The sequence below is a fragment of the Amblyomma mixtum genome, chromosome 1 (genome assembly GCF_055824585.1).
Source record: "Amblyomma mixtum isolate Tamu chromosome 1, ASM5582458v1, whole genome shotgun sequence".
In the NCBI taxonomy this organism is placed as follows: Eukaryota; Metazoa; Arthropoda; class Arachnida; order Ixodida; family Ixodidae; genus Amblyomma; species Amblyomma mixtum.
Window position 1 is genome coordinate 301,328,848 of NC_143012.1, and position 8,107 is coordinate 301,336,954.

The following is an 8,107-nucleotide window of genomic DNA, read 5'->3' on the forward strand; positions in this document are numbered from 1 at the left end:
GTATGGAGCTTTCTCCTCGTTTGTAGCAATTTCAAGACAAAGGGAAAGAACTCGAGTATCAGAACTCTGAGTCTATGATTGGGCCGGAATTCAGACGTTAGCCGACTGTCACGTCTCAGAACTAAATTAGACACCTCTCAGAACTGAATAAAACACGCATATAATGTTATTGAAGATTTGCAGGGTCGCAGCGGAGCACCAGAGCAAGACGACCAGCGTGGCAGACGAACAGCCCGTGCCGGGCGTGCGCTCCGAGCACGCGCTGTCCATCTTTATTTTCCTCTATCGCGGGAACGCCGATCGCAGCGCCTGCGCTTTATAGCGTCGCCGGGAGCTATAGGGCCCCCCGCCTAGACGGGACGTCGAAATGTGCGTGCCGACGGGGTAGAGATGGAGGTCACACGATGGAGTGTCCGGTAAGTCCATGTCAGGGGCCGGGAAGAGCCGACGGGTGGAGTGCGCGAGCTCAGGTGGACGAGCCTGACTGCTGCGCAACGAGCGAATGATGCAGGGTGCCGGGCTGACAAAGGATATTAGGGCAATGGAGGCCATGGTCGGGCCGTCACCGACTGTAGTGCTGCCCGCTGGCACAAGTGTAATTGGTGTTGGACCGTTGCAGCTGATGTCGGCGGGAAGCTGGCACACAGAGTACGCCGTCACAAGCAAGGGAGAGGCCGAAACGGCTCGGTGGACAGATGTGGTCTTTATCGTGTTGTCGTGTCGCTGCTGTAGCGCCAGCTTCAAGTCGTCCAAGTAGGTTGCAATGGCTGGCTTACATGGCTCAGGTGCCCCTGATGTAGGGCGCGAGCAGTGCGGGCCGGCCACCAGGGTTGGCACAGGTGTGACCGACGAGACAACGGTGACAGCTGTGGTGATGACGGAGGAAGTTGCTCGGTTCAATGCCAGGTGCTTGGGTGAAACGGGAGTGACAGTCCGGAGCGACTGGCCAGTGCAGATTTGCGGGTGGGCATGGTCGGCTGTGGGTGGCGGGAATGGGCATGAGGTGGCGGCCCAGCTAGCGGTGTCAGGCTGTTTTGAAGATGCAAACACCGGCGGAGAGCAAGAAGGGCCCACATCAGTGGACTGGTCGGGCTTTAGAGCATGCGCTGACACCGGGTCAGGAACTTTTTCGGCAAAGTGGGGCTGGTGGCAACCGCCATGCTTGTTACTGCTGTCACCGGGTTGGCCTTCTCATCCTGCTCCTGATGACAATTAGTGCTCTGCGGACCTTATGAGGGGCTGGGAGTGTGACAAGCAGGCTTGGTCGTTGTCGAGGGCTCTTTAGCTTCAGCGGGCGGCGGCTTCAACCTCACAGCAGAGGCCTGCAGGGCTGTTGGCAGTAGTGACGAGGTAGATGGGGATGCCGGAAGCCTCGGCACGGCTGCTGCCGCAGAGTCGTCCTTGGCTGCAGGAGGCTCTGGCGACAACGCCACTGAAGCGAAAGGAGGCAGGGCCAGAGACGTGGGTAGGATAGTGGTGAGAGCAGGACGCGAGGCGAAGCTCGTGCGGATCCCACCTGGTGTGGCGTCGAGAGGGACGGCCGGGCTGGAAACGCTGTGCAGGAGTGGCGGCGAGGCGGCGAGGGGCTGCTGAGGCGGGTTGGGTTCTGATGAAGGCTGAGTGGGCGCGAGCGAAGCCGGTGCAGGGCCAGAGGCTGGCGGCGGCGAAAACGGGTCCGCTGCGTTGTAGAGTGGCGGCGGTACATAGTAGGCGCCGAAGTCAGCCAAGACGGCCGCACGCAGCTCATCGTATGGCCGGCAGCCGAAGGCAGAGTAGGTGAGCCGACGCAGGAGGTCGGGCGGGAGGATGTCGCAAAGGACTGCGTGTTTAAACGGCTGGATGGTAATGCCGTTCAGGTACATCGCAGCCTCCAGTTGGGCGAACCACCCGCCGACGCCTGCAGGCCGGAACGCTGGGAGCGGCGGGTCGAAGCTTGGGTCCTGCCAGTACGCCATGCTAGGACGCCGCTGGGATAGAAGGCACGGTTCGCCGGGTCACCACTGTTGAAGATTTGCGGGGTCGCAGCGGAGCACCAGAGCAAGACGACTAGCGTGGCAGACTTCTAATTTCGAACAGCCCGTGCCGGGCGTGCGCTCCGAGCACGCGTTGTCCATCTTTATTTTCCTCTATCGCGGGAACGCCGATCGCAGCGCCTGCGCTTTATAGCATCGCCGGGCGCTATAATGTAAACACAAAAATTTGCTAGGCGGAATCGTTAGGTGGCTTTCCAGATCACAGGCGGTGGCATTGTGTGGTTATCATCACCATAATCAGCCTGACAGTGCTGACTGCAGGGCAAAGACCTCTCCCATGTCTCTCCAATTAAACCTCTCCTTTGCCTGCCAGTTGTGGCCACTGCATCCAACCCACCTAGCTTTCTGCCGCTCCCTGCTACGCTTGCCTTCTCTCGGAATCCACTCCGTTACCCTTAAGGACAAGCCGCTATTTTGACATCGTCTGGTAAAATGGCCACGGAAGACAGCCGGGCAGCTGGGCTTTGAAGCCATGTTTCGCAGCTGGCGTAATCGAAAAGCTCTGCGTCGAAGGGGATCTATAATCCAATGTGCTCGACTCATTACGCTGACTGCAAGAAAAAGGTACACTTTTTGCTCACTTCCGACGTGAAGAAGTGGTCAGTGTCGCTAAAGGACGCATATGAGGCGCTGTGCGATGGCTGCTACAAGTATACTAACAGTGATGAGCTTCATGCCCGCAGGTGCATCTAGTCGGCGCACAGAAACAGGATTCTCATAAGAGCTTCATGAAAGACAAAGCAGAACAGCGCTTCATGTTTTCTGTTTTTCGAATAGACACCACTGGTTGACCACTGCTGCTGAAGTGTAAAAAGATGCTGATTACGGTCCAGACTTAGCAACCGGTACACCACAAACAAATACTAGCAGGTCACACACGAACGATTAATGAAGGTAACTCCTCTTGGCTTTGCGAATAAGCAGCATTTCTCATCGATATTTAATGCGCATATAGTAAGAAGCATGGTCGTTGTTCCTTCTGCAGCGAAGCGCTTTTGTGCAAAAGCGTACATTCCTGCGCCAACGCCTCGTGCAAGCAGTGAACGAACGAGCCAGCACAGGTCTAAGCGGTGAAAACTCACCCCGTTATCGAAATAAAGCATTACTTTGGCAAGGTCCTCAAAAAGAGATAATATCCGTTCGACCACTCGAGCTTTGGTCCAGACCAGTAGGGCGTCAGTTATAATACTGATATTGTACAGAAGGTCAGCGATAAGCAGCGATATATCACAAAAAGAAAGAAAAACTGGTTTCAGCTATGATTACGTTTTATTCAAGCAGAGCGGAGTACTGATAGCCAAGCTGAACTGCTGTTTCACAACAGTGCAGTATTGTTCCCCGAGAGGTTATGCTGAGGAACAGCACTACTCGTGTGGTTACTAAGGAGAATTACCTGTAGCGTGCAGCTTCTATCGTGACAACATTTTTAGCTGAAATGATTGAAGGACTTTAGCATTAATTTTGAGAAACAACGCGTTTTATAAACAATCTGTTGTCATGCAAAAGAATGCTCACGCAGGCGGCGCAGTGCTCTATTTTCATGAACGCAGTGTGCCCTGTCGCAAAGTGCTACTAAGAATAGTGGGGTTGCCATAACTGAGTAATTTTAACTAGCCTTGGTGACACCTCTGCTTTCATATATGCATTTAACCAGTTGTAACTTGATTTTTGCCTGTTTTTCCATTTGTTACCTTCACAGATGTGGGGCGTTGTCTACATCTCCTGCTTGCTTGGTACCACTGGTCTGAATTGCCCGAGGTTTTTAATTCACGTATTTGTTCATTTGTGTACTGGGTATAAAACGTTCATGGCATTCCTAACAAATTAGTTCGTATTTAGCGCAAGTATGTGCTAAGAGTTTCTTCGTGTCATTTATTTTGTGCTGTGCATTCCGTATTTTAAAAATGAGCAATCAACCAGTCGTCATAAGTCTCGCATCTATTTTTTTTAGAATGCTGTTTCTGAATTCGGTAGTATTTCTGAGCCTCGCTCCTGCATGAAGTCACGGTTTTATGCAGGAAAGCGTGCCCCAATAATTTATGAGCATAAACCACACTCGACCAGAAAAGTTGCCTTATCCGCAAGCACGCCTTTCGTGAGTCAGTGGTTAGTCACACTGTTTAAGTCTTTTTTATGACAAAAATAATTCGATCGCTGCTAATAGCCTTGTTACGAGCTAATAATTAACTGTAAGTAAGACAACTTCGACTATTGCTAATCGCAATTATGCGTAGCCGTTTGGTAAACTAACTTATGTCCTGTGTCATGTTACCGCCAGCGTAAAGGCGTGATTCCTCTTGGTATGCTTGATTCCGCACTTCTCTGACACAAGCTGCGTGAAGAGTAGAGAAAAAAAAATGTCGACGTGCTGATCATATCGCATAGGAACATGCCCTCTGTCGTTAAGAGTATTGTTCCCAGATAATAACCTGAATTCGAGAACGGCAAACGTATCAAAAGTAAAAAAAAAAATCTGAAAATCAGGAGCCGTTGTTTCAGGGTTTATGAACCCGACGAAATACAACAACTAGCCAGACTTGTTTCGAAAGCCTTCTCCCTTAACTATTCACAAGAGCGGCAAGTTGAGACCACAGTCTCATTAGGAAATTATTCGCGGTCGAGTTGCGTACATGCACTAATCCCGCATTGATTATTCATTACCACCCCGACACCACAGCGCTCTTTTACCCTATCCCTTGATGTTTGCAGGAAACGCGAAAAAAAAAGCGGCTGCATCGAACAGCTCTGTCAGTGTTAAGTTTCCTAACCCGCTTAGCTCTTGCAGGTTAAAGACATGGTTAATAATTGAGAGTAGTTGTACAGTGATATAACATTAGCTAATTGAGCTCTGTACGCTAATTCTTGGGCCCCCTATCTTTTTTTTTATTCTACGTAGTAACTCAAGCTGGCTGCGGAAAAACCGGCACTATCCATGTGCCTTTTTTAAGCGGTTCTGGAAACTCTTCCTACCACTTAATCTTCGCTCGCGCAATCATGAAATTCGGTGTTTTCTTTTCTTGAACGTAATGGGAACACGAAAAGTAGCAAAACACGTGTGTTTTGAAATCGGCATGCGCTATTAAAGATTCTTTTTAACGAAGCTTTCTTTTTTTTTTTCAGAACGGATACCGCCCCCATCTGCGCATCAAGTCGCTCTGGCGAACACATTATCAGTATTAATGCTGCTTGTTGCAAGCAAGTCTCGATGTAATAAGTCTGGCTCATGACAGCGACGCCGTGTTACAAACAGCTTCATGTTGTAACCATTTGAAGTGTGGGCAGTTAGAAATGCTCCGGAGTTAAAAAGAAAGTTACCAATTAAAAAACCGTTATTAGTAAGAGACTCTTTTAACGTCGCTAACGTAAATTTATGAGAGCATAAAAATCACCCCACATTGGTATGCCCGAGCACGCAATCCGCTGGCCTCCGTGGAAATCAGCGCGGTGCGCCCGTCATTGCGCAAAGCAAGCACGGACTCTCGGACATGTCGCGGCTTGCAACACGATTAATCCTGTTCGCTCAACACAGCAGCACCCCCCCCCCCCCCCCCCCCCCCCCCCCTCCTTTTTTTCTACTCGCAAGTGCCGGCTCGAGATTCAATCGATGCTTCACTGGCAGCCCTTTCAAGGCTGCAAACTTTCAACGGTCCAGCCCGTCTCGTCCGCTCGTCCAATTCAAGCCGCGTCCTGTGGCGTGACCTGATTGGAGGGTTCGAACGGCTGTCTGCAGCAACCGTCACCGGAGATTATAAAAACCGAACCGCGATGAACGGCAGCAGCAGACGGGAAGCAGACGAGACATCAAGCCAGAGATACGCTCTCCCGGGACACCGCCCAGCTCCTTTGTGCTAGCCCGTTGGGCTCTCGGTCCTTGTGCCTATTACGTAAAAGGCCTTGTACACACTTAACATAAACGTCCGTTTACTTACTGTCGCCTCGACCGTTTCTTCGCTCAACTCTGCGCAACAGTGGCAGCAGACTGAGATGCTCCAATCACAACAGTGGTGACAGGGTAGAAGGCCCAGTCCTAAAAACACACTCCACTGGCTGATATTCGCCTAAGGGATCGTAGAAAAGGCGTTGAATATCGTGACGTAGCAGTGTCGACTGACCTGAGGTGCCGCGGGCTAGGAGATATTGAAGGCACAATATTGCGAAGTTTTTTTTCAAAAGCATCATCAAGACGCTATCATCAAGAGCGCAACAAGCACGACTAAAATTTTTATTTCACCTGATGCACTACTACAAGATAGACGTATCAAAATACATATCTTTCTCACAATCACGCCCGTCGAGGCATAAACACGCACGCGCGATAACAGAATACTCATGCCATAATGACACGTTCATGTATTCGTACTTTCCCCTCGTGATCAGAGAATGGAATCACCTTGATCCCTCACTCCCTCAATCTCAGTTCACGTCACGGATACAATCCTTATCAATTAAATAATAATGCAGTTTCACTGACATACTCAATCGCCTCTCATCACTTCTTTAGATTGTTAATTATTTGTGAAGAAAGTCTCTTTTCCGCTGCTGTGTTCCCATGTGCTCTAATTGAATTCCTTATGGAAATGCTCCACCCGACTCCTAGACATGTATTTTTCTTTTTCCTTGCTAATGTTTACCTTTTCTTTTATTTTGCTTGTTCCTTTCTGTTCACCTGTGTTTGATTTGTATTCACTTTTTTTTTGAATTCAAGAGTGCACTGCTCAAATTTTGATCATGTTTGTCATTTTTGTTCGCCCACCTGCTATGGTCCCTGATGGGACTGGCAGTATTGCAAATAAATAAATAAATAAATAAATAAATAAATAAATAAATAAATAAATAAATAAATAAATAAATAAATAAATAAATAAATAAATAAATAAATAAATAAATAAATAAATAAATAAATAAATAAATAAATAAATAAATAAATAAATAATTTTCTTCTTATATCCTCTTCTTCATCTCCTACCCTCATGGCCCGGTTGGCGTGTCCACCGAGAGAGAAAGAGTTTACGCGCTTTTCCGTTTCTCATTGCAAACCATTATTTCTCAACGAGTACGGCTTCAGCGGCGCCTCAAGTGAATTGTGAATTACGTCTAGCGGGAACGAAACGAAGAACTCTGGCGATGTAGTGGAAGTCGAGATGCAATACGTCACTCCATGTGCATGGGAAATGTCTTCTGCATAGAAAATAAGTTTTCCCCCCGAGAATGACTATCGGGTGCATATAACCTGTTTTGTGTAAGACATAACTAAACAAAGAACTCTCCGGCGATGTAATGAAAGTCGAGATGCAATAAGTAACTTCATGTTTTGTGTAGCCTGTTGTGTAACCGTCACATCCTGTTTTGTGTAAGACAGAAATTTTGAGAGGTCTTTGTACAAGTGGCACTACTACCTACCTGTAGCAGTTTGACACGTGGCTTGTCATAGATTTGTTTAAAGAAGTACTGCTCCTTAACTTTAGATGAAACAAGCCTCAGCCGATGGCAATGAACGACAAGCTAACAACGATTTCTGACCGTCAGCGACCGGTAGCACGTGTCAACGTTCTCAGCTAAAGTGTATTTTGAAACAGGGATCATGGATTTTCGCAACTGCACTAACGAAGCTTGTGGACATACAGTCAAGCGAAACATGAAAGGAAACGAAGTTCGGGAATTCGTCTAATTACTTCGTAATTATGTGTGACAAGCATAGTTTATTCTCTTTGTTAACAATTTTTCCTTGCCGCGTAAAATATCCGAATGTCATTCCCAAAATTAGTACATAAAAGAACCAAGAAATTCGCAATTACGTGCAAAACGTTTGCCCCCACCCATATCACTAACGACTGTACATTCAAAACTAGAGGTCAGTCGACGCTTCTTAAAGCAGCTTTGGAAGACACATGTAGTCAAGATGTAGTACACTGTCTTCGTAGTGTAAGGATTGTCTTTATTTGCTAAAGTCGAAAAGGTATCTACATGCTTCATTAAAAAATCGTGGTTTGAGAACGTAGGAATGCCGGAGAATTATGAATCACTGCTATGAATCAGTATCAAGAGGCTCAAATCGCAGCCCTAATTACTTTAAA